Here is a 27,440-nt window from a genome sequence, read left to right as displayed (position 1 = left end):
AGAAATACTAGTTTTGCTATTTTTATTTTTACACCAGAAAGCTTTAGAGTTTGAAAAGTCTATATATTTACCTTTTCCACCTTGAAAAGCCAAATCTACAGTATCATTTAATTCTTTTATAAGTTTTTCGTGCGGAATTTTAGTATATAGCGTACTAAAATCATAAGTAGCTATAGATTTTGCTTTTATTCTGGAATTTATTTTATCTAATTTTTCTTTCACTGGTTTGGAATTATTTACTACCCAAAATAGATTTATATTACTATAGAATTTACTTTTCAGGTGAAAATTATTTATTTGATTTATAATTAATTTAAATATTTTAGATATAGCTTTACTTAGATGTTTAGTGATGCACGTCTTTGAACCTACAATAAATCTAGCCCCAACTGGATTTTTATGCATTTTAGGTATCCAATACATACATGGAAGATTTTTGTGTTTATCTTCTAACTTTAATCCTACTTTTTCATTAATAATACTATTATTCAAAATAATACTATCTAAATTACTATTACTTACTTTATAAGTATCCGAATCGTTTCCTATAAGTCCTACTTCTATCAATAACCGTTGTATATAATATTTTTTACATATAAAGGCTATATTGTTTGCCGCTTTATCAATCGGAACTATTACGAACTTTTCTTGAAGTATTTTAAGTTCCTCCCGTATTTCTGAATTTTTTAAAAGAGGATTGGTTTTTCTAGGGCGTTTAAATTGTTTTATATGTTTAACCTTTTTATTTACGCATTCAATTATACTATTTTTCCATGCATCAAACGTAGACTGTGCTAATTTATATTTCTTTACCATAGACATAATAAAACCTTCTAGTGCTTTAGTAACTTCTTTAACGCATTTAGTGTAATTTAGGCATTTAGGTTCTCTATAATTTGGACCCTTACTAAGTAGTTTTCTTAATTTAGGATTATTTACTATATTTAAATCTCCTGTAATTACATGTTTTATCTCATTATTACAGAACGGAGAGGAATTACATTCACATTCTGGAATATTTATAATATTATCTTTTATATTTATATGTTCTACCGTTTTCTTATAATTAAAAATCTTATTGCGTATTGTTGGCCCTAGTTTATATGTAACTATTGGTTTTTGATCTTTTTTCTGGAACTCATTTGGTAGTAATTGAATATTTTTTTGTTTATTAAATATTTTAGGTAAATTTACATCATCAAAACCTTTATTTTCATACAAAACTACACAAACATTTTTAGGTTTCTTTTTTATATCGTTCCCTGGTGGCTTATATAATTTAGTGTCAATTATATCTAGAATATATTCATACCATTGAATGAAATAGTCCTTCTTATATATCATATCCGGTTGTAATAATATTTTAGATGCTATTTCCTTCAAAACTTTCTTTTTTGTTTGATTAAGCAATTTTTTTATATAATTGAACGACTCATAAATTTTATTAATAATTATATCTTTAATTTTACTAAAAAAATCCTCACATGAAATAACTGATTTTCTATTATTTCTATTAACATGAGTTCTATCTCTAATACCGTAGCGAGGCAAAGCCGGATATAATCTACCTATAATTTCAGAATCTTGTAGGTTATTTCTTTTAACTTTACTATTCAACCCATATGGGTAAATTACTCGCATTTTTTTAATTATATCGTCTTCCTTATCCTGACGCATCCTTAGGATATCGTTATCTACATTACCTAGACTATTATATCCATTACATTTAAATTTTTCAATTATTTGCATGGAAAAAGACGACTGACTACAGGTTTCTTTAAAATGTTTAACAACATGAATACATCCCTTAGTGCTAGTCCTATGCAAATTCATGCGTTTATTTAGAGGCATTACAGTTTCTCCTACGTATTGTAAATTACAGTTTTTACAGGACAACAGGTAGACCAAATTTTGGGACCTACATGACAAATCTTCTTTAGAATGATTTACAACATAGTAAATTTTATTAGTCACATTTGACTTATATTCTTTAGATGTTATGAGAATATTACAAGTTTTACATAAGGGTGCTCCACAATATATATATATATATATATATATATATATATACCAAAAACATGCTCAATTTACACTACTCGAATTACGAGAAATTAACACAAGATGTGGCCAATATAAATGAGGTAGATGGTGTATGTTAAGTATTCAGCTTAAGAGATATTGTAGTCAAAAGCAAATGAGGGTTAAATGCTCACTACGTTCCCTCTTTACTTCATGCGTTCATGACATGGTATAGAAAGTCAGCTCATAGACCAAACAGGCGCTCAATTTATGATTTGGTCAAATAATGTCAATGGAATACATTCTTGACATCTTCTAAAAACATAACATAAATGATAGAGGTAAACTATTCTAACCATATAGAATATGTCATTATGCTAACACAATAAACGAGAGGTCAGAAGGTAAACTAATATACAAAACAATCTTGATAGAATATTTGTATGATGCCTGTTACAAGACGTATGAAAAACATGAAATAATTACAATATGTATGTATTCTAAAAAAGAATGCTCAATTGAGGATTAATTAACTGCTAATAAACTTGATGGAATACATTCATTACTCGGCTTACGAGATCTTGTGATATCACACCATGAATGAGAGATGTAAGCAAAGATAATATACCAAACGAATGCTCAATTCACGAATTGATCACTATGAATAATCTCAATGGAATACGTTGTAACATAATCCTTAAAATAGATTATGTGCTTTTAAGATTTTAAATTTTCATTTTAGGCTGACGAAGAATGTATCGTTTTTATTTTTTTGTTGTTTGATTGTCGCCGAGGCTAAAATGAAGAGAGAGAGAGAGAGAGAGAGAGGGTGTAGGAGAAAGAGAGAGGAGGAGAGATGTGAGGTAGATGTTCAGCAGATGAGGCAGTGAGTTGACAGGTCACCCCGGTCAGCAACACACTTTCTGATCCCTTTTAGTTCTGGGTACCAAGCAAACAAAGTACGGAGAAGAGAGAGAGAGAGAGAGAGAGAGAGAGAGAGAGAGAGAGAGAGAGAGAAAAGAGACATTCTTTGGCACACTCTCAGCAAGTCTGCCGCAGAGAACGGACAGGGGGTGGGATCTTTTCCGCATAGTGAAAGATAAATGAAAGTGAACTGACATTGTTGGAAGGGATAATGCCAGGGCAAACCCCATTGCAACAATGAAAAAGGAGATAATGTCGACGATGATAATAGGGCAAACCATATAAATCAAAATTATGGGCTAACGTAGAGACGGATGTTTAAGATATCTGTTTTTAATGAACTGTCTGACACAAAAGAAAAAAAATGTAAAAACTGTAAGTCCCCTCTCTACATACTTCTCTCTCATGTTTTGAATTGGCGAGGGGTTTTTTTTGTATTTTTTTTTCTTTTTACTCTTGTCAAACGTGCAGAGGTGTGTGTGACAAATGGCGCTCTAGTCCAGGAATTTCGAACCAAGTTGTGAGAAACCCTCTGAGTCATAAATATTTGTAAGTGAGACACGCGGGACAGACGAACACAGGCGAGAAATAACGAAGTTTGTAGGGTCAGGGAGTAGAAAAATGTCTAAGGTAGAAGAGTTCATAAAGTCGCATAAGTGCGAAGGCCTTCACAAATTACCTAAACATGATATTATAGCGATAGGAAGGCATTACAGACTAAATGTTAGACCTGCTCTTCGTAGAGCACAGTTAATTCCTATTGTAGACAAGTACCTTAAAAGTCAAAATAAAAACGTTTACACAGTTTTATAGAATCTCCCGCGTTCAAAGGACTTCATAGTTTGAAGAAACACGATATTTTGGTTGTAGGAAAACGTTATAGGTAAGATGTCGCAAACAGCATGCGGAAGACAGAAAGAATAGTGATGGTACATTTAGTTGAAAATAATGTGTTCGACAAAGCCGTGTTAGAATTTGTACTGACTGCGAAAGAAAGAATTCGTACAGAGACAGAAAAAACAAGCATTAAAATGAGACAAGCGACTAATACTAAAGAAATAGACAAAATAATAGACGAACATTTAAATGCAATATTCACTAATAGCAGTACAAATTTTCTACCCCAACTAGTTTCTCCTAACCCTGAAATAGCCTACAACCCAGTTAAGGACAACAATATTTTAGCGGTACCTAAAAGCCAAGAAGAATCCAACGAGTGTAATATTGAGCACAGGGTAGATACGAAAATAAGAAAAATGGATGTGGCAGTTTGCCCCTCCTAGCCAGGCATAGATACCAAAATGGAGGCAGATGCTCCATGTAGTGTAGTAGTGAACTGTACCCAAAGTACGGTTTCATAACTGCGAATAATCTTGATGGAATTTGTTTAACATTTGGCTTACAAGAAATTGTGAAAGCACAAGATAAGCAAAGATAATATCCCAAATGGATGTTCAATTTATGATTTGATCACTGCGAATAATCTCGATGAAATATGTTAATTTTTGTAATATAAGAAATTGTGAAAACACAACATGAATGAGAGACCTTGTAGCAGACGCAAATAGACCTCTTTCTTCTTGCACATATTCCTCCCTGATTGAGTGCTGTGGCCATACACTGGCCAATCAGAGGAGTAGCGCATGAATATTTTTAACCCCCAAGGACCTGACAGCTTCCTAGTAACTACCTAGTAAGCAGTGAAGTCCCGAACCTTCCTTCCTTCTTTTCCTCCTTCGAGTTTAATGTTTTATTTAAAAAAAATAAACCTTTTCCTTGTTAAGTTTAAGAAGTGGTTTGTTGTTTGTTCTGTTCGAACATGTTTTCCTACACATATACGCACCCGCACATATGCACACACACACGCACGCATATACACTCACATTCACGCGCACACACACACGCTAACGTACACACATATACGCACACATACGCACACAAGTACACACACATGCGAAACGTCACTTCTTTTAAAATGGAAGCCAGACATGCGCAGTCAGAACACTGACCCCAGTATAAAAGTCAACAAAACCTGTCAACTTCCTCTTTTTGCGTCTGGACCAGCATTCGACCTGCTTAGTCGACGAACTGACCGCATGTTCTAACGTCACTTTCGCTGCTACTGTAATGTGGGGCAAGCGCAAGCACATTTAATACGCTTTCCCTCTCCATGAACTGGATTGACTTACTCTCTCTATCTCCCCTTCGCTTTGGCCCATCGACATAGACATGTGCGCGACTTTGTACTGAGTTTAACCCTTTCTTTCTACAGCCGGCTTGCTACTTCGCATTTCTCTATTCCTTCCACGCACGTAGTCGTCAACGGCTGAATGAACACGTGTACACGAAGACCATCATTTCTCAACAGAAAATAAACGACATGTTTATTTTATTCCAGCATTTGAGTTCTGAGTTTTATTCATTCAATTCGTTTCATTATCTTTTCTTGTAGCGAGTAAGGGTATTTTATATCCTGGTCCGCAACAGTTCGGAAAATTGTGTTAAATGTTTTCATTAGGGAGTGCCTTAAAAGCACCAAATAATAAATCCCTAAAACCCAAGCAAAGATAATAAATATACCAAATGGATGCTTAAATTTCAGATTTGATCACTGCAAATAATCTTGATGGAAGATGTTCAATTATTGGCTTACAAGATATTGTGGAAACACAACATGAATGAGAGATGAATTTATGCTTCAACAATAGTATACTGAGGGCAATGTATTTTATATGAAAATCAGAGTAGTTTTAGAGACACTGGTCATGTCTAAAGCAATAACGACACAAATCATTGTATAAAACTGACATGTTAAGTCAACTTATGCTACATGGCTCAGCTAATTCAACATGAATGAGAGATTATGCTACATGGCTCAGCTAATTCAACATGAATGAGAGATTAATTTATGTGGCGATAACAGTATTATCGCACGGATAGTTAGTTATTTAATAAGAAAATCAGATTCTTTTCAGAGAAATAAATTTGTCTACTCTTGTTTAAAGCAAAAGCAACAACAACAACAACAACAACAACAACCAATCATTGTTTAATATGGACATGTTAACATTTTTATCAATGAAAATGATATCTATCTTTTGAAATTTAAAATGAACCAACTTCTTCCTAAAAACAAGTTTGTGTATTATTATTTTTTTTTAAACTTACAATACTTTCACAACAAACTTTCCCCCTCAAAACAAAAATATTTAAGTTGTTTGTAGAGAGATGTTGCAAGGATTCGACAATATTTTATCGCTTTGAAATAGGAATAAATAGGTTTAATATACCAAACGGGTGCTAAATTTACGATTTGATAACTGCGAATAATCCTGATGGAATACGTGCATTTTGGTAATATCAGAAATTGTGAAAACACAACATAAATTAGCTATGTAAGCAAAGATAATATACCAAACAAATGCTCAATTTACGATTTCATCATTGCAAATAATCTCAATGGAATTTGTTCATCACTCGGCTCATGAGAAACTGTGAAAACACAACATGAATAAAATACGTAAGCAAAGATAATATACTAAACGGATGCTCAATTTACGATTTGATAACAGCAAATAATCTCGGTGGAATACGCTTATTTCCATAATATAAGAAATTGTGAAAACACAAGAATGAGATTTCTAAGCAAAAATAAACGGACAACGGAGAGTTAGTTATTTCATAAGAAAATCAGATTCATTTTGAAGACTGTGCGAGCCGTTTCTAGTCTCACACAAAAACACGCGTTCACATCTCAAGCCATATTTCTTGTCATATACATACGCGCGCACGTACACACACGTACATATATTCACGTTCGCATACATTAGGGGAGGTCGATTTTGGAACCACGGTTACTTCTACCCAGAGAAAGATGTAAACTAACCTAAAAAGTAAAAGTGCAAAATATTTTTCTCCAAAACTTTACTGTTTTATGAGCAAATGAATTTAAACATCGAAATTATCGTATATTTTGATTTTACAGCGGTGTTAAGTGATAGAAGTAATAGGTTAAATTATGACTGGGGTTGAGAAAATCTGAAGCAAATATGTTAAATAATATATAGATATTTCTTACTTTCGAGGCATTTTAAGTAAGTTAGCTAATAATATATTAGAAAAAAAGGCTAACACTGAATAATATTTAATTTAATTTACAATGAACTTCACACAAATCCGGTCTATTTTTTTACTGGTGCAATTTTCAATCTTCACCGGAAAAATCAAAACATTCGCTAATTCACACACGTGTTTACTAGTTTGCATTTCATTTTAATACATAACTATCAAGAAACAAAAATATTTTTATAATTCTTATAAAACAATTTTATTATTATTGTTATAATTATTTGTTTATTTTAAAGATATTTTATAATTGCAAAGATATTTTTTCATTTGAAAGTTGTTTATTTTGCGTGCCTTTAGCCGTTAACATCTTGCCGTTAGCAGTTTGATTTGTAATTCAGTAAGTGAATATTTATTATTTTATATTTTATCATATTTGAATTTTTTCTCTCTCAATTTTTACTTATTTATATAATTCGACAATTTCCGATATTATATACGTTTTTCAGATATATTTTTTCTAAAATGGTTGGGAAACAAACCAAAATTTCTACTCGCAGTAGAGATACTAATAAATTTGCTGGTCCACCTTCTACACTTGATAAAACAGAACCCCCCACATATCGACAAGTCATACAGCACAGTAATTTCCTGGAAAATATACATCCAATCTCAAGTAAATTTGCGCTTTCAAAATTAATAGCCGGTGATATAATTGATATTTGGAAAGCAGTTAATCCACGCTTACCGCTGTTAATTGAAGTGTATATTGTGAATAAATTGCAAAATATCTGCTTTAAAAAAGTAAAACAAATAAATAGAAAATCTTTGTCATCATCTGCAAAGGACATTTTGATAAAGAAACTCGACACATTGTTTGACATTTCTTCTTGCCGTTGTCAACTGCCAATTTTATCTTGTGAGGACAAAAATGTGAAATGTAAAAAGGAAAATTGTCAGACCAAACACATAATCTGCAATTGCCCCCTCAAACAGAAGATAAGTTTATTATTCTATTTTTCATTCTTTAAGACAATGTCATACACATTTTAAAGTAAATTAATTTGTTATACTTGTATTTTAAGTAAACAAATTCAAAATTTCATACTTTTTCATTTTATGTGAAATTGCATGAAAATTCTGAGTCACATCTCGCATCCAATATGTGTCAAATTTGATTTTTCAGGTTCCATTGGAAGACAGAGAATATCTAAAAGACCAAAGAAACAAAATAGGACCTAAGGGCACTTTTCAACTTGGTCCTATAGATAAAGCTTCCATTAAAAAATATAAAAGGAGTGCAGTGTTAGGAGAAATAGGGAACCAAGTTGGTTCATCTTCTGTTGCCTCAACATCTTTTGACTAGAATGTTTCCCCTTCCCAATCAGAGAATAGCGATGGACAAGACGAAAATTTTGAGCCAGACAGATATTGTAAGAGTGATTACAGCCAATTAAAAATTCCACGGTATGCTATTGAACTAATCCGGGGTGATGTTAGTTCAAAATTAGGAGCGAGCCTGGCAAATGCCTTCCTTTTGGATTTAAATGCTATGGGCCTTCTCAACACAAGTATAAACATTAACAACATCATCCTGGATAAATCAAAAATAGACAGACAAAAAGAAAAAACTAAAGAGCATACCCTTCAAAAGCACAATGAAAAAATTGAAAATCTGGTTTGTATTGGTGTGGATAGTAGGCATGACAAAGACACTTTGTTTTATCAGGAGGTGGTGGAAGCGAATGGAGAAACACAAATAAGGAAAGTTAAGGGACCAAAACGCCATTTGACATTAACAGCGGAAATAGGTTGCGATAAAAAGGGAGGATATCTCACCCATAGAGTTATCCCTAATACTAATGCAACTGGTGTTGTTTTAGCAGAAGAAGTTGCAAGTGTCTTAAAAGAATATAAGAGTGAGACTATATTAAAGGCTGTGCTTTTAGACAACACCAATACAAACACTGGCTGTGAATCTGGGCTTGTCACATCTCTAGCAAAAATATTAAACAGGAAGTTACACACTATTGGTTGCTCCCTACATCAGGATGAGCTTCCTTTCAGGGCGTTATTTAAATGGATCGATGGTAATACACAAAGCCCAACATCATTTACTGGGCCAATTGGAAAATTGTATGGTAATAATTACAATCATTTGCCCCAGGTTGAATTTCCACCAATAAGTAATCCTTTGGATATCAATTATTCTGTACTGGTAGGCATTGATGATCTGAGTGGCAACCAAAGACTACTTTTGGAATATGCAGTAAGAATTTAGTTGGTTTTGAAATTAAAAGAGACAATAAATTTCATAACCAGCAACTATACATTTTTAATATGATTGAGAGAATTAAGCAGCATCCACAACAAATCCAAACAGTTGCATTAAAAAATATTCAATACAATGCTTTTGCTCTATTGCCAGAAAATATTTTGTATGCAATGGTCAAATCAGATGAAATAAAAGTGAGAGAAGAAGCTATAAAAAAATTTTAACCATTAGGTAAATAAACATTTTTTTATATAAAATAATTAAATTGTTTACATTGATTTATATGTTCATTTTTAAATGTTGTTGAAATTTCCTCATTAGAAAAAATTCAAACAAGTAGAATCCATTTTTAAAGTTAATTGTTTTTTTTTCTTTCAGGAGTGCAAAATCATCTCACAAAAGGTTGAAAAAAAATTTCAACAATAAATTTCAAAGCTTCACATTGGTGTCATTTAATAAACCTATCTCAAAGTGGAGTCTGTGAGCCTGCTTTTACAGAAGAATTTTCAGATGAGGAACTTCAGGATTCATCGTTGAGTGGGAGGAAACTAGATTTTCCTGATTTACCTGCACATTCGCAAAGTGTCGAAAGGACAGTTAAGTTAACTACAGAGGCTTCTCAGTTGGTCTATGGATTTGAAAGAAGACACAAGCATATTATTGCAAAAGTTTTATGTCGAGAAATGAGGCCTTCTTTTGATTTAAAAGGATCTTATGTGGAACACTATGAAATGATGCAACAATAATCATTGCTAACATTTGTATGTGGTTTGACATATTTTTTATTCACTTTTTAATATTAATTTTAATATATTTCTTTCCTTTTTACTAAAATGATTAATCTAATAAATTTGTTTGGACTGAAATTGTAAAATATTTATAAAATTGTCTAAAAAGCAACGATTTTTCAGCGCGTCTAATAAGACAATCTTTAAAGTTAAAAGCTCATCCAACCATGAAAGATGGCAAGCAAATTTTTTTTTATATTAGTACTCACCATACCAACACACAACTTTCCCTGCGTAGAAGTTTTTGATTTTCTAGAAAAAGTTAAAAATCGACCTCCCCTAGCGTACATACACTCACATTTACGTGTATACACACACACACACACGCTAATGTACACACATGTACTCACATATACGCACACATGGGCAACGTCACTTTCCCTTTCAAAGGAAATGCACACATGCGCAAAAGACCACTGGAAACAACTATAAAAGCAAGAGCAATAAGCAGCTTCTTCCTTTTCGGACCAGCTTCCGAGCTGAACGATCGACGAACCAACAGCGTGCCCATTTGACGCACGCGCGCCTCACGCCACCCACTACTATGCGTGGGACAAGAGTTAACAGGCAGTAGTTTGGTCTAGTCGTAAGTGATGACGGACGTGGGTCGACATTCACCTAATTTAAATATGCTCTGCCAGTGTTAAATGTAAAATAAATTATATATTTTTATAAAAATGTATTTGTTTGCTATTTTGCACAAGCGTTAAATTTGAACATGCAGTCCATGCCATTTAATGCCGACGATGGAAACACTGCCTGTAACAATGCAAAGAAGACTCAAAAAGAGACCCATGCCAGTCGGTTATAATCGACGCCTTATTGAACCATTGATGTTTCTATCGTTTGATCATCTCTAGCACCTGGGAAGCTGGTTGCCATTTCCAGGACGTTTCTCAACCAAGTAACATTCCCGGCAATTCCAAAATTCTGTCAATCTTATAAAAAAAAATGTTTAAAAGATGAAGAGCGTAAAGCGAAAAAATGACATGCAATGCGTTTGTGTTGAATTGTATTTCTAAGGAAATAAATTAAATTGAAATATCTATTTATGTTTTTTTTTGTTCTGTGCAATTAGTCAAACCAATGTTTACAGATTCAAATTAAAGTTTTTATTTTTAATTTTAATTCAACTAAAATACCATTTATCCTGCTGTCTTGTGATGTAAACCAATATAAACCAAAAAATTGCAAAGCTGTTCAGATTGAAAGACCAACTTCTGTGCATAATTATTTCTTTTAGACTAAGCAAATTTGAGATAAAAAATTGCAAAGCTGTTCAGATTGAAAGATCAACTTCTGTGCATAATTATTTCTTTTAGACTAAGCAAATTTGAGATAAAAAATTGCAAAGCTGTTCAGATTGAAAGATCAACTTCTGTGCATAATTATTTCTTTTAGACTAAGCAAATTTGAGATAAAAAATTGCAAAGCTGTTCAGATTGAAAGATCAACTTCTGTGCATAATTATTTCTTTTAGACTAAGCAAATTTGAGATAAAAAATTGCAAAGCTGTTCAGATTGAAAGATCAACTTCTGTGCATAATTATTTCTTTTAGACTAAGCAAATTTGAGATAAAAAATTGCAAAGCTGTTCAGATTGAAAGATCAACTTCTGTGCATAATTATTTCTTTTAGACTAAGCAAATTTGAGATAAAAAATTGCAAAGCTGTTCAGATTGAAAGATCAACTTCTGTGCATAATTATTTCTTTTAGACTAAGCAAATTTGAGATAAAAAATTGCAAAGCTGTTCAGATTGAAAGATCAACTTCTGTGCATAATTATTTCTTTTAGACTAAGCAAATTTGAGATAAAAAATTGCAAAGCTGTTCAGATTGAAAGATCAACTTCTGTGCATAATTATTTCTTTTAGACTAAGCAAATTTGAGATAAAAAATTGCAAAGCTGTTCAGATTGAAAGATCAACTTCTGTGCATAATTATTTCTTTTAGACTAAGCAAATTTGAGATAAAAAATTGCAAAGCTGTTCAGATTGAAAGATCAACTTCTGTGCATAATTATTTCTTTTAGACTAAGCAAATTTGAGATAAAAAATTGTAAAGCTGTTCAGATTGAAAGATCAACTTCTGTGCATAATTATTTCTTTTAGACTAAGCAAATTTGAGATAAAAAATTGTAAAAACAAACTTTACAGGACAACTAAACAAAAAAGTGATTAGACCTTTCTTTTATTTGTAATTTCATCATGTTTAAAAATATATTTGGCCATAATTAAATTTTGTACCCAACAAACTCAATAGCTATTCATTTTTTAAATTAAAGTATTTACACTGTTCATGCTGGTGTTGTTTAATGAAAATGAAGATAAACTAGATTTACAGAGTCAAATTAAAAACAAAATTTTTTGCAAATTACTTTATCAATTAAAAAAAAGATTTTCCAACGTTCTGCTTTGTGCCTGTGATGACAATGAAAATGATGGTTAGTCAAATTGAAGCAAAGTCAAATTTTTTTTTTTTTTTAATATGATATGATTGTTCCTGTTCAAAACTGTTTCAAGACAAATTCAGACAATGACACTCAATGTAAACAATTATTCACATCAACTGTATTTTTTTAGCTTTGTTTAAAAATAAGAATTTTTTTAGATTTTTGTTCAAAAGTAAATTTTTTTTAAATTTAGTTCAAAAATTATTTTTTTTTTTTAATTTAGTTTAAAAGTAAGAATTTTCTAAAAAAATTTCGTTTTAAAGTAAGAATTTTTTTAATTTAGTTCAAAAATAATAATTCTTTTATTTTTTTAATTTTGTTCAAAAGTAATATAATTTTTTTTTTAATTTTGTTCAAAAGTAAGAATTTTTTTTTAATTTTTGAATTTTGTTCCAAAAAAACAATTTCTTTATTTTTTAATTTTGTTCAAAAATAATAATTTTTATTTTTGAATTACTTCAAAAGTAAGAATTTTTTTGAATTTTAATTTTCTTTAATGTTTGGGTCTGTGATAAAATCATTGCAAAAGATGAAATTTCCAATTAAAATTCATCTTTTAGTATTTTCAGTCCAGTTCAATGTAGGCCTGTTTTTTCCTAGTCATGCTTCAACTCTGTGATGACAATCATAAGCAATGAAAATTAACATTGAAGCTCATGTGACAAGTTATTATTTTTTAGTACAGTTTAAAATGAAAAGGATTTTTTTCAGTCATGCTTGCGTTGTGATGACAAGCAAAAAAAAGTTCAATTCAAATTGAAACTCATTTGGTAGAATTTTTTTTTAGTTTAGTTCAAAGTAAATCTGATTTTTTTTTTCAATCATTCTTAGGGTCTATAATGACAACCATCAAAGATAAAAATCAAATTTAAGCGCAGCTGAAACAACATCTTTTTTAGCCCAGTTCAAAGTAAGTTAGTTCTTTTTGTTTCCAGGACCTTTTTTGTTATTCCAGTTCAAAGTCAGATTTTTGTTTTATTTCAAGATATTTTTTTAATCCAGTTCAAAGTAAGCCTTTTTTTTTTTTTTTGTTTATAGGGTATTTTTTTTACTTCACTTTAAAGTTTGCCAGATTTTTGTTTTATTTCAGGACATATTTTTAATCCACTTGAAAGTAAGCCTGTTATTTTTTTTTGTTTCCAGGATATTTTTTTTTTGTTCACTTTAAAGCCAGATTTTTGTTTTATTTCAGGACATATTTTTAATCTGGTTCAAAGTAAGCCTGATTTTTTTTGTTTCCAGTATATTTTTGTTAGTTCACTTTAAAGTAAGCCAGATTTTTGTTTTATTTCAGGACATGTTTTTAATCCAGTTCAAAGTAAGCCTGATTTTGTTTTATTTCCAGGATATATTTTAGTTAACTTTAAAGTAAGTCTGTTTTTTTTTGTTTGTTTTTTTATGTTTGTTTTTTTTTTTTTTGTTCCTGCACGGTATTTTAGTCCGCTTTATGTAACGCTGATTTTAATTTTGTTTCCAGGACATTTTTTTAAATCCAGACATAAGTAAGCCTGATTTTTCTTTAATTTCCAGGACATTTCCTGAGTTCACTTCAAAGTAAACAAGATTTTTGTTTTATTTCAGGACATAAAGTAAGCCTGATTCTTTTTTTGTTTCCAGGATATTTTTTTGGTTCACTTTAAAGCAAACGAGATATTTGTTTTATTCCAGGACATATGTTCAATGAAGTTCAAAGTAAGCCTGATTTTTTTTTTCTTTTTTCAGAACATTTTTTTTTTAATCCTGTTCAAAATAAGCCTGATATTATTTTTTTTATTTATTTTTTTTTTTTTTGCTTTCAGGACATTTTTTTTCAATCCAGTTCAAAGTAAACCTGATTTTTTTTTTGTTTCCAATATATATATATATTTTTTTTTTTTTTTGCTTTCAGGACATTTTTTTTCAATCCTATTCAAAATAAGCCTGAATTTTTTTCCTGCACATTTTTTTTAGTCCACTTTATGTAACGCTGATTTTTCTTTAATTTCCAGGACATTTCCTGAGTTCACTTCAAAGTAAGCAAGATTTTTGTTTTATTTCAGGACATAAAGTAAGCCTGATTTTTTTTTTTTTTGTTTCCATGATATTTTTTTTTTGGTTCACTTTAAAGCAAACCAGATTTTTGTTTTATTTCAGGACATATATTTAATCCAGTTTAAAGTAGGCCTTTTTATTTCCAGGATATTTGTTTTAGTTCACTAATATGTAAGCAAGATTTTTGTTTTATTCCAGGTCATATCTTTAATCCGGTTCAAAGTAAGCCTGAATTTTTTTCCAGGATATTTTTTTTTTTAGTTCACTTTTAAGCCAGATTTTTGTTTTATTTCAGGACAATTTAAAGTAGGCCTTATTTTTTTTTTGTTTTCAGGATATTTTTTTTTAAGTTAACTTTAAAGTAAACCAGATATTTGTTTTATTCCAGGACATATGTTCAATGAAGTTCAAAGTAAGCCTGATTTCTTTTTTTTCTTTCAGAACATTTTTTTTTAAATCAATCCTGTTCAAAATAAGCCTGATTTTTTTTTTTTTTTTTGCTTTCAGGACATTTTTTTTCAATCCTGTTCAAAGTAAGCCTGAATTTTTTTTTTGCACATTTTTTTAGTCCACTTTATGTAACGCTGATTTTTCTTTAATTTCCAGGACATTTCCTGAGTTCACTTCAAAGTAAGCATGATTTTTATTTTATTTCAGGACATAAAGTAAGCCTGATTTTTTTTTTGTTTCCATGATATTTTTTTTTTGTTTCCATGATATTTTTTTTTTGTTCACTTTAAAGCAAACCAGATTTTTGTTTTATTTCAGGACATATATTTAATCCAGTTTAAAGTAGAACTTTGTTTCCAGGATATTTTTTTAGTTCACTTTAAAGTAAACCATATATTTGTTTTATTCCAGGATGTATGTTCAATCCAGTTCAAAGTAAGCCTGATTTTATTTTTTTTTTTTGCTTTCAGGACATTTTTTTTCAATCCACTTCAAAATAAGCCTGATTTTTTTTTTTTTTTTTTTTTTATTTGCTTTCAGGACACTTTTTTTCAATACAGTTCAAAGTAAGCCTGAATTTTTTTTTTTTTTTGCTTTCCGAACATTTTTTTTTCAATCAAGTTCAACGTAAGACTGATATTTTTTTTTTTTTTTTGGCTTTCAGGACATTTTTTTTTTCAATACAGTTCAAAGTAAGCCTGAATTATTTTTCCTGCACATTTTTATTGTCCACTCTATGTAGCACTGATTTTTCTTTAATTTCCAGGACATTTCCAGAGTTAACTTCAAAGTTAGCAAGATTTTTGGTTTATTTCAGGACATATTTTTAATCCAGTTTAAAGTAAGCCCGATTTTTTTTTGTTTCCGGGATATTTTTTTTTGTTCACTTTAAAGCCAGATTTTTGTTTTATTTCAGGATATATTTTTAATCCAGTAAGCCTGATTTTTTTTTTTTTTTTTTCACTTTAAAGCCAGATTTTTGTTTTATTACAGGATATATTTTTAATCCAGTAAGCCTGATTTTTTTTTTTTTTTTTCCAGGATATTTTTTTTTTTTGGTTCACTTTAAAGTAAACCAGATTTTTGTTTTATTTCAGGACATATATTTAATCCAGTTTAAAGTAAGCCTGATTTTTTTTTTTTTTTGTTTCCGGGATATTTTTTTTAGTTCACTTTATAGTAAACCAGATTTTTGTTTTATTCCAGGATATATTTTAATCCAATTCAAAGTAAGCCTGATTTTTCTTCCAGTAGATTTTCTTTTTGTTCATTTTGATCTTGCTTTCATTGTTGTTTCCAGGACATTTTTTTTTAAATCCAGTCTGAAGTAAGTCTGATGTTTCTTTAATTTCCAGGACATTTCATTTTTGATTCACTACAAAGTTAGTCTGATTTTTTTCTTCCAGAACATTTGTTTTTAATCCAGTTCCAAGTAAACCTGATTTGGTTTTTGCTTCTAGGACATTTGTTAGTTCACTTTAAAGTAAACCAGATTTTTGTTTGAGTCCAGGACATATATTTAATCCAGTTCAAAGTAAGCCTGATTTTTTTCTTTTTTTTTTTGCTTTCAGGACATTTTTTTTCAATCCTGTTCAAAGTAAGCCTGAATTTTTTTTTTTTTTTTTCGCTTTCAGGACACTTTTTTTTAAAGTGAGCCTGAATTTTTTTTTTTTTTTTTTTTTTTTTTTTGCTTTCCGAACATTTTTTTTTTTCAATCCAGTTCAACATAAGACTGATTTTTTTTTTTTTTTTTTTTTTTTTTTTTTTTTGCTTTCAGGACATTTTTTTTCAATCCTGTTCAAAGTAAGCCTGATTTTTTTTTTTTTTTTTTTTTTTTTTTTTTTTGCTTTCAGGACATTTTTTTTCAATCCTGTTCAAAGTAAGCCTGATTTTTTTTTTTTTTTCGCTTTCAGGACACTTTTTTTCAATACAGTTCAAAGTGAGCCTGAATTTTTTTTTTTTTTTTTTTTTTTTTTTGCTTTCCGAACATTTTTTTTTTTCAATCCAGTTCAACATAAGACTGATTTTTTTTTTTTTTTTTTGGCTTTCAGGACATTTTTTTTTCAATCCAGTTCAAAGTAAGCCTGATTTTCATTTTTTTTTTTTTTTTGCTTTCAGGACATTTTTTTTCCATCAAGTTCAAAGTAAGCCTGACTGTTTTTTTTTGGTTTTTTTTTTTGCTTTCAGGACATTTTTTTTTCAATACAGTTCAAAGTAAGCCTGAATTATTTTTCCTGCACATTTTTATTGTCCACTCTATGAGCGCTGATTTTTCTTTAATTTCCAGGACATTTCCAGAGTTAACTTCAAAGTTAGCAAGATTTTTGGTTTATTTCAGGACATATTTTTAATCCAGTTTAAAGTAAGCCTGATTTTTTTTGTTTCCGGGATATTTTTTTTTTTGTTCACTTTAAAGCCAGATTTTTGTTTTATTTCAGGATATATTTTTAATCCAGTTCAAAGTAAGCCTGATTTTTCTTCCAGTAGATTTTCTTTTTGTTCATTTTGATCCTGCTTTCATTGTTGTTTCCAGGACATTTTTTTTTAAATCCAGTCTGAAGTAAGTCTGATTTTTCTTTAATTTCCAGGACATTTCATTTTTGGTTCACTAAAAAGTAAGTCTGATTTTTTTCTTCCAGAACATTTGTTTTTAATCCAGTTCCAAGTAAACCTGATTTGGTTTTTGCTTCCAGGACATTTCTTGTTAGTTCACTTTAAAGTAAACCAGATTTTTGTTTGAGTCCAGGACATATATTTAATCCAGTTCAAAGCCTGATTTTTTTTTTTTTTTTTTTTTTTGCTTTCAGGACATTTTTTTTCAATCCTGTTCAAAGTAAGCCTGAATTTTTTTTTTTTTTTTTTCGCTTTCAGGACACTTTTTTTCAATACAGTTCAAAGTGAGCCTGATTTTTTTTTTTTTTTTTTTTTTTTTTTTGCTTTCCGAACATTTTTTTTTTTCAATCCAGTTCAACACAAGACTGATTTTTTTTTTTTTTTTTTTTTTTTCGCTTTCAGGACACTTTTTTTCAATACAGTTCAAAGTAAGCCTGAATTATTTTTTTTTTTTTTTTCGCTTTCAGGACACTTTTTTTCAATACAGTTCAAAGTGAGCCTGAAATTTTTTTTTTTTTTTTTTCGCTTTCAGGACACTTTTTTTTCAATACAGTTCAAAGTGAGCCTGAATTTTTTTTTTTTTTTTTTTTTTCGCTTTCAGGACACTTTTTTTCAATACAGTTCAAAGTAAGCCTGAATTTTTTTTTTTTTTTTTTTTTCGCTTTCAGGACACTTTTTTTCAATACAGTTCAAAGTGAGCCTGAATTTTTTTTTTTTTTTTTTTTTTTTTTTTTGCTTTCCGAACATTTTTTTTTTTCAATCCAGTTCAACATAAGACTGATTTTTTTTTTTTTTTTTTTTTGGCTTTCAGGACATTTTTTTTCAATCCAGTTCAAAGTAAGCCTGATTTTCTTTTTTTTTTGGCTTTCAGGACATTTTTTTCCATTAAGTTCAAAGTAAGCCTGACTGGTTTTTTTTTTGTTTTTTTTGCTTTCAGGACATTTTTTTTTCAATACAGTTCAAAGTAAGCCTGAATTATTTTTCCTGCACATTTTTATTGTCCACTCTATGAGCGCTGATTTTTCTTTAATTTCCAGGACATTTCCAGAGTTAACTTCAAAGTTAGCAAGATTTTTGGTTTATTTCAGGACATATTTTTAATCCAGTTTAAAGTAAACCCGATTTTTTTTGTTTCCGGGATATTTTTTTTTTTGTTCACTTGAAAGCCAGATTTTTGTTTTATTTCAGGATATATTTTTAATCCAGTTCAAAGTAAGCCTGATTTTTTTTTTTTTTTTTGTTTCCAGGATTTTTTTTTTTTTTTGTTTCCGGGATATTTTTTTTTTTGGTTCACTTTAAAGTAAACCAGATTTTTGTTTTATTCCAGGACATATTTTTAATCCAATTCAAAGTAAGCCTGATTTTTCTTCCAGTAGATTTTCTTTTTGTTCATTTTGATCCTGCTTTCATTGTTGTTTCCAGGACATTTTTTTTAAAATCCAGTCCGAAGTAAGTCTAATTTTTCTTTAATTTCCAGGACATTTCATTTTTGGTTCACTACAAAGTAAGTCTGATTTTTTTCTTCCAGAACATTTGTTTTTAATCCAGTTCCAAGTAAACCTGATTTGGTTTTTTCTTCTAGGACATTTTTTGTTAGTTCACTTTAAAGTAAACCAGATTTTTGTTTGAGTCCAGGACATATATTTAATCCAGTTCAAAGTAAGCCTGATTTTTTTTTTTTTTTGCTTTCAGGACATTTTTTTTCAATCCTGTTCAAAGTAAGCCTGAATTTTTTTCCTGCACATTTTCTTGGTCCACTTTATGCAACGCTGATTTTTCTTTAATTTCCAGGACATTTCCTGAGTTCACTTCAAAGTAAGCAAGATTTTTATTTCAGAACATGTTTAATCCAGTTCAAAGTAAGCCTAATTTTTTTTATTTCCAGGATATTTGTTTTAGTTCACTTTTATGTAAGCAAGATTTTTGTTTTATTCCAGGACATATCTTTAATCCGGTTCAAAGTAAGCCTGATTTTTTTTTTTCCGGGATATTATTTTTTAGTTTAATTTAAAGCCAGATTTTTGTTTTATTTCAGGACATATTTTTAATCCCAATTAAAGTAGGCCTTATTTTTTTGTTTTGTTTCCAGGATATTTTTTTGGTTCACTTTAAAGTAAACCAGAGATTTGTTTTATTCCAGGACATATGTTCAATCCAGTTCAAAGTAAACCTGATTTTTTTCCCCGGTACATTTTTTTAGTCCATTTATGTAACGCTGATTTTATTTTTGTTTTCAGGACATTTTTTTTTTATGTTACTTTTCTGTTTGTAAGATTGTGTTCTTGTGTTTTGATGAAAAGCAAGTTTTACAAAAACAGTCAAATTTACCAGTAAGTTTACTGATGATAATTTTTTTTTTTTTTAGTTCATTTAAAAAATAAATATTTTGTTGTGCCATCTTTCATGGTTTTATTTGCAAATTAAAAAAAATTCTTACTTTTGAACAAAAATTAAAAAAAAATTATATTACTTTTGAAAAAAATTCAAAAATAAAAGAACTATTATTTTTGAACTAAATTAAAAAAATTCTGTTTTTTGATCTTTGAAAACACCTGCATATGATCACTAGCTGATGATCCCATTTTCTATTTAACAATTAAAGTTTGTGGGAACATTATGAGAATTATCAGCGAACCGGATGTTAACGTATCCACCATGAGAGACAAAATGAAAAATCGTCTTTTGCACATGGCTCCACGCATCGCTTCTGCTTGGGAAGAAAAAAATAAGATAAGCACAAAATAGTTATCGACCAATGGCAGAGCTCTACGCCTAAAATAAACACCTCAAATATCACAGTCACTGGGAGCCGGTTTGCCACTATAAAACGAGAGATTTTAGGGAACCAGAGGAGAGAGGAGGAAAAAGAAGACGAAGACGCAGGACTGCTAGCTGCTGATGAAAGAAGTCACCCGCTTTACAGTTATAAGCCAGGACACGCATCACCGACAGCAGGATGATCGGCCTACCCCTACCATATCCATCGTCCAAAAGATAAGTTACGTTTACGAACATTCATTCCTTGTCAATTCATACATACCTACAAACATTTTGCAAACATTCATTCCTTGTCAATTCATACATACCTACAAATGTTTTACGAACATACATACCTGCAAACATTCTACAAACATTTCACCGTAATACAAACTGTCAAATATCTCCATCGGACAATCCATTCTTCGTTAAATCACATTCCATCCTACGAACACTTTGCCTCTTCTAATACAAGTTGTTAGTAGTAAATAAAATCGGTTCTCAACCTTCAATATTCGTCCGTCTTTAATTATATGGAGTCAGAATCTACATACTTGCAACGTTGTTCATTTCATGTATTCTTTGTTGTGACCTCTATGGCGTCCTTCATACCCCTAATCCTTTTATAAAAACCGAGGCCATAAGTTAAGGTTTCTTAAGAATTATGTTGTGGTTTACTTGAAGCATTGTTTAATAGACAAAGTTGCTTTTGAAGGCTTACAATGCAGAAATGTACAATTGTTATGAGCAGATAAATAAATAAATAAATAGATAAATAACATTTTTTTTATTTACCTCATGGATATGTTTCTCCACTGAAGATGAGTTATACACTCGAAAGGATCTATGGAATAAATACCATCCACAGATATTATTTGCTAATTTATTATTATATGTTATGATTTATTATTTGCTAATTTATTATTATATGTTATGATTTATTATTTGCTAATTTATTATTATATATTATGATTTATTATTTGCTAATTTATTATTATATATTATGATTTATTATTTGCTAATTTATTATTATGTATTATGATTTATTATTTGCTAATTTATTATTATGTATTATAATTTATTATTTGCTAATTTATCTGCTCACAAGAACTGTACATTCCTGCATTGTAAACCTTCAAAAACACCCTTTAAGGTTTCTTGTTTTTTATGTAGTTTAATTTGCTTTTGTAACAGTATGTCAGGTTATGCAAGTGCTAAGTCTACGATATGTTGAACTTAATCCCTAGAAATTAAAACTGTATTTTTTTTTAATCTAAAATACTTAAAACTTCTTAAGAGTTTAGTTAGGTGAGTTTATATATTTCTAGGATTTCTAAACTAATAAATTGATCAATTTGTAAATTTTTATGCACAGCTGCTAGGCATAAACGTAGGTAGTGTGGGCTTTATGTATTTTAATTTATAAAAAAAGAAGCGAAGACGATGGCAGCCCTTTCTAAAAATTCAAATATTTCCTATTTTTTAACAATCTTTACATTACATATGAGATATTAATTAACATATATATTCCCCAGATTTCAGTTCCTTTTGATATTTGTAAGGAGAGTTTTAGGAGCATATGAAATTGTAAATATTCTGCCAAGGACTACTACATGATACCAAAATCTGAAGATGAGATTTTATAATTAGAACAAATCTTGATAGTCTCGCCAACTTTATTGAGAGTTATACAATCCTCAAACAATAATGCAGGCGTCCCAAAGAGAGCTCGGGCAAGATGGAAATATTTCATACGGCAAAATGCAAAAGTTTGCTCCATCTCAGTTTAAGATTGAATACACACAATGAAAGTGTGATTGATTGAGTGACATAAGAAAATATACCAAACCTATGGTCAATTTACAATTTGGTAACAGCAAATAACCTCCAAGAAATATGTTCACTACTTAATCCGTTAACACTACATAATCATCAATTATTTATCAAATAGTAATGCGGGTGTCCCAAAGACACCTCAGGCAGGACGCAAATCTTGCATAGGCAAAATGCAAAAGCTTGCTGAGTCTCGGTTTTAAGAATAAAGACACACTATGAAAGTTAGATCAATTGAGTGACATAAGAAAATATACAAAACCGATACTAAATTTTCAATTTGGTAACAGCGAAAAATCTCCAAGAAATACGTTTACTACGTAATCTGTTAACAGTATCCTCAGACATTTGCAATAACGGTGTCCAAAAGGCAGCTCAGGCATGTAGGGGAATAAATAAGAGCACCGGATTACCGGTGTAGGGTAAGGAGTGAGGTCCCTTGAAAAAAGAAGAGGAGAGTCCGTACACATGAGGCACGGACGCAAAAAGTTCTTCTCCTAAAAGACAATGTTGGACAGGCAGAGTACAACTCTAGAATACAGTCCTCACTCCTCCCGTAAACCCCACTATTGAAGTGAGTAATCTTTTTACCTTAATGTTCTGAATTGCAGTGTTGTCATGTTTTCATGTTTGTTAATAAATTCTTGTCGTTTATACTTGTTGTACGTTTAGTAATTATTAAAGCTGGTCGGTAGTTTTGGGACTTGGAAGAAACTAAACCCGAACCAACAGGCAGGACACAAATCTTGCAAGGTCACAATATAAAAGCTTGCTCTATTTTGGTTTTTATAATGAATACACACTATGAAAGCCTGACTGATGGAGTGACATGAGAAAAAAAACCTGAACCGATGCTAACTTTACAATTTGGTAACTGCGATTAATCTCATAGAAATACGTTCACTAATTGATCCCTTAACGCTACATAATCGTCAATCATTTATCAAATAGTAATGCAGGTGTCACAAAGACAGCTCAGCCAGGAAGCAAAACCTACATAGGCCAAATGCAAGAGCTTCTCTATCTCAATTTAAGAATGAATACACACTATAAAACTGTGATTGATTGAGTGACAAGAATACATACCAAACTGATACTCAATTTACAATTTGCTAACAGCGAATAATCTCCAAGAATTACGTTCATTACTTAATCCATTAACATTATCGTCAAACATTTGCCAAACAGTAATAAGGGTGTCCTAAAGACAGCTAATGTCCACCACAAAAACTGGCTTGGATTCTCTACTCACACAGATGCAGCGGGCAGCACAACACATAGCTTCGCTATATCTCACTCCCTATCACAAATTGTTACGTTTCCAACCCGTTTCCCTGACCAGGAAGAACAACACGCATCACTTCTAGATCTGTTTTTGACCACAGTTCCCGATGACTGCATAACGAAGGCCCACAGCCCACAGCCCACTCGGGAACGCTGATCATGCAGTGATAATGGTTGAAATCGCCCTAAACTCTAGACCCAAAACTGAAGAGCCAGTGCTCAAAACAACGAGATATTATAATAAGGCTGACTGGGAAGCCATCAGGGAACTAATTAGAGATGCTCCATGGAAAAATATTTTCTCTCTCCCTGCTGAACAATGTGCAAACGAGACCACTGACTGGTTCAAAACTGCAATCGAAGCGCATGTTCCCATGCGGAAATTTTATAGTAAGCCCCACTCTCCCCAATGGTTTACGTCGACTTGTGCAACTGCCATTGCTCAAAAGTACCATGCATACTGTAGGTTTAACCGACATCAGTCCAGTTCAAACAGACTGAAGTATATAGAAGCTAGAAATAACGTTAAGAAAGAAATAGCGACAGCTAAGAGAGAATTTACGGAAACCACTAAAAAGCACATCGAAGCACAAAAACTAGGAACTCGAGATTTCTGGAAAATCTACAACAGTGTAGTAAATAATGGGCAATCAACAATTCCCCCACAAACCAACAATCACGAGGTTGTCTCCTCAGCAACCGACAAGGCTAACATGCTTGCCAGTCGGTTTGCCTCAAACTCCAGACTGGACCCTTCCAACCACCCCCTACCTGACTTTCCTATGCGGACAGACGCCACACTAGACGATCTGAAAACCACCCCTGCTCAGGTGCATGCTATCATAAAAAACCTTGACACCTCAAAAGCATGTGGACCCGATCTTATCCCAGCTGTGCTATTAAAAAAGTGCTCAGCCGAAGTAGCTCCAGTTCTCTCCAAACTTTACAACAAATGCCTTAATGAAGCTTGCTTTCCGGGCTGTTGGAAAACTGCTTCTGTTGTACCAGTATTCAAGAATTCTGGCGAAAGGACAGACCCATCAAATTATCGCCCCATTAGCCTCCTCCCCCTTTTCGCCAAAATATTTGAGACCATAATTAACCATGCTCTAGTCCATCATCTTACAGATGCTAAACTACTGACTGACAAACAATATGGATTTAGACAAGCCCGTTCCACAGCAGACATCCTAACTGTGATATCTGAACGTATATACCATTCACTGGACAAAGCGGGGGAGGGCAGAGCGGTAGCTCTAGATATATCTAAGGCTTTTGACAGGGTATGGCATGAGGGTCTCCTCAGGAAAATTAGATCATATGGTATCACTGCTACAGTAATAAGCGTGCAGTACTTAATCCATTAACACTACGTAATGCAGGTGTCGCAAATACAGCAATATATAATTATAATCTCTTTTATTATGAATTCAACTGCAGTTTTAGAAAAAAAAATAGTTCAATATTCAATTCGAAACTAAAAGTCACAGAGTGGCGCTAGGGGCCTCAAATAGATTTTTTTAAAGATCATTCTCTTATGGTTTGTGAATAATCTCCAAGAAATACGTTCACTACTTAATCCATTAACAATACGTCATCGTCAATCATTTATCAAAAAGTAATGCAGGTGTTGCAAAGACAGCTAAGGCAGGACGCAAATCCTGCATGAGCCAAATAAAAGAGATTGCTCCATCTATGTTTTAAGATAGAATACACACTATGAAAGTGTGATTGATTGAGTCACATCGGAAAAAAAAAACCAAACCAATGCAAACTTTACAATTTAATAACTGCGAATAATCTCCAAGAAATACGTTCACTACTTAATCCATTAACGCTACGTCATCGTCAATCATTTATCAAAAAGTAATGCAGGTGTTGCAAAGACAGCTAAGGCAGGACGGAAATCCTGCATGAGCCAAATAAAAGAGATTGCTCCATCTATGTTTTAAGATAGAATACACACTATGAAAGTGTGATTGATTGAGTCACATCGGAAAAAAAAAACGAGCCAATGCAATCTTTACAATTTAACAACTGCAAATAATCTCCAAGAAATACGTTCACTACTTAATCCATTAACACTACGTAATCGTCAATCATTTATCAAAAAGTAATGCAGGTGTTGCAAAGACAGCTAAGGCAGGACGTAAATCCTGCATGAGCCAAATAAAAGAGATTGCTCCATCTCAGTTTTAAGATAGAATACACACTATGAAAGTGTGATTGATTGAGTCACATCGGAAAAAAAAAAACGAACCAATGCAAACTTTACAATTTAATAACTGTGAATAATCTCCAAGAAATACGTTCACTACTTAATCCATTAACGCTACGTCATCGTCAATCATTTATCAAAAAGTAATGCAGGTGTTGCAAAGACAGCTAAGGCAGGACGTAAATCCTGCATGAGCCAAATAAAAGAGATTGCTCCATCTCGGTTTTAAGATAGAATACACACTATGAAAGTGTGATTGATTGAGTCACATCGGAAAAAAAAAAACGAACCAATGCAAACTTTACAATTTAATAACTGTGAATAATCTCCAAGAAATACGTTCACTACTTAATCCATTAACGCTACGTCATCGTCAATCATTTATCAAAAAGTAATGCAGGTGTTGCAAAGACAGCTAAGGCAGGACGTAAATCCTGCATGAGCCAAATAAAAGAGATTGCTCCATCTCGGTTTTAAGATAGAATACACACTATGAAAGTGTGATTGATTGAGTCACATCGGAAAAAAAAAAACGAACCAATGCAAACTTTACAATTTAATAACTGTGAATAATCTCCAAGAAATACGTTCACTACTTAATCCATTAACGCTACGTCATCGTCAATCATTTATCAAAAAGTAATGCAGGTGTTGCAAAGACAGCTAAGGCAGGACGTAAATCCTGCATGAGCCAAATAAAAGAGATTGCTCCATCTCGGTTTTAAGATAGAATACACACTATGAAAGTGTGATTGATTGAGTCACATCGAAAAAAAAAAACCGAACCAATGCAAACTTTACAATTTAATAACTGTGAATAATCTCCAAGAAATACGTTCACTACTTAATCCATTAACGCTACGTCATCGTCAATCATTTATCAAAAAGTAATGCAGGTGTTGCAAAGACAGCAAAGGCAGGACGTAAATCCTGCATGAGCCAAATAAAAGAGATTGCTGCATCTCGGTTTTAAGATAGAATACACACTATGAAAGTGTGATTGATTGAGTCACATCGGAAAAAAAAAACCGAACCAATGCAAACTTTACAATTTAATAACTGTGAATAATCTCCAAGAAATACGTTCACTACTTAATCCATTAACGCTACGTCATCGTCAATCATTTATCAAAAAGTAATGCAGGTGTTGCAAAGACAGCTAAGGCAGGACGTAAATCCTGCATGAGCCAAATAAAAGAGATTGCTCCATCTCGGTTTTAAGATAGAATACACACTATGAAAGTGTGATTGATTGAGTCACATCGGAAACAAAAAACCGAACCAATGCAAACTTTACAATTTAATAACTGTGAATAATCTCCAAGAAATACGTTCACTACTTAATCCATTAACGCTACGTCATCGTCAATCATTTATCAAAAAGTAATGCAGGTGTTGCAAAGACAGCTAAGGCAGGACGTAAATCGTGCATGAGCCAAATAAAAGAGATTGCTGCATCTCGGTTTTAAGATAGAATACACACTATGAAAGTGTGATTGATTGAGTCACATCGGAAAAAAAAAACCGAACCAATGCAAACTTTACAATTTAATAACTGTGAATAATCTCCAAGAAATACGTTCACTACTTAATCCATTAACGCTACGTCATCGTCAATCATTTATCAAAAAGTAATGCAGGTGTTGCAAAGACAGCTAAGGCAGGACGTAAATCCTGCATGAGCCAAATAAAAGAGATTGCTGCATCTCAGTTTTAAGATAGAATACACA

General features: G+C 31.5%; 2 long non-coding RNA genes across 7 annotated transcripts in view; both read right to left on the bottom strand.

The window, feature by feature from the left end:
• Positions 1-27,440, bottom strand: part of LOC145286337 (uncharacterized) — a 126,749-nt gene that overhangs the window by 43,379 nt on the left and 55,930 nt on the right. The gene's annotated exons all lie outside the window — the stretch shown is intronic.
• Positions 15,355-25,050, bottom strand: LOC145286336 (uncharacterized). Its single transcript, XR_013869142.1, has 2 exons — positions 16,815-25,050; positions 15,355-16,545 (listed from the first exon to the last, which is right to left on the bottom strand). It is a non-coding gene; the product is annotated as an uncharacterized LOC145286336 (long non-coding RNA).

This window comes from Euprymna scolopes, chromosome 10 (genome assembly GCF_053919585.1).
Source record: "Euprymna scolopes isolate OS-2025 chromosome 10, ASM5391958v1, whole genome shotgun sequence".
NCBI lineage: Eukaryota > Metazoa > Mollusca > Cephalopoda > Sepiida > Sepiolidae > Euprymna > Euprymna scolopes.
This window is presented reverse-complemented; position numbering and strand designations above follow the sequence as displayed.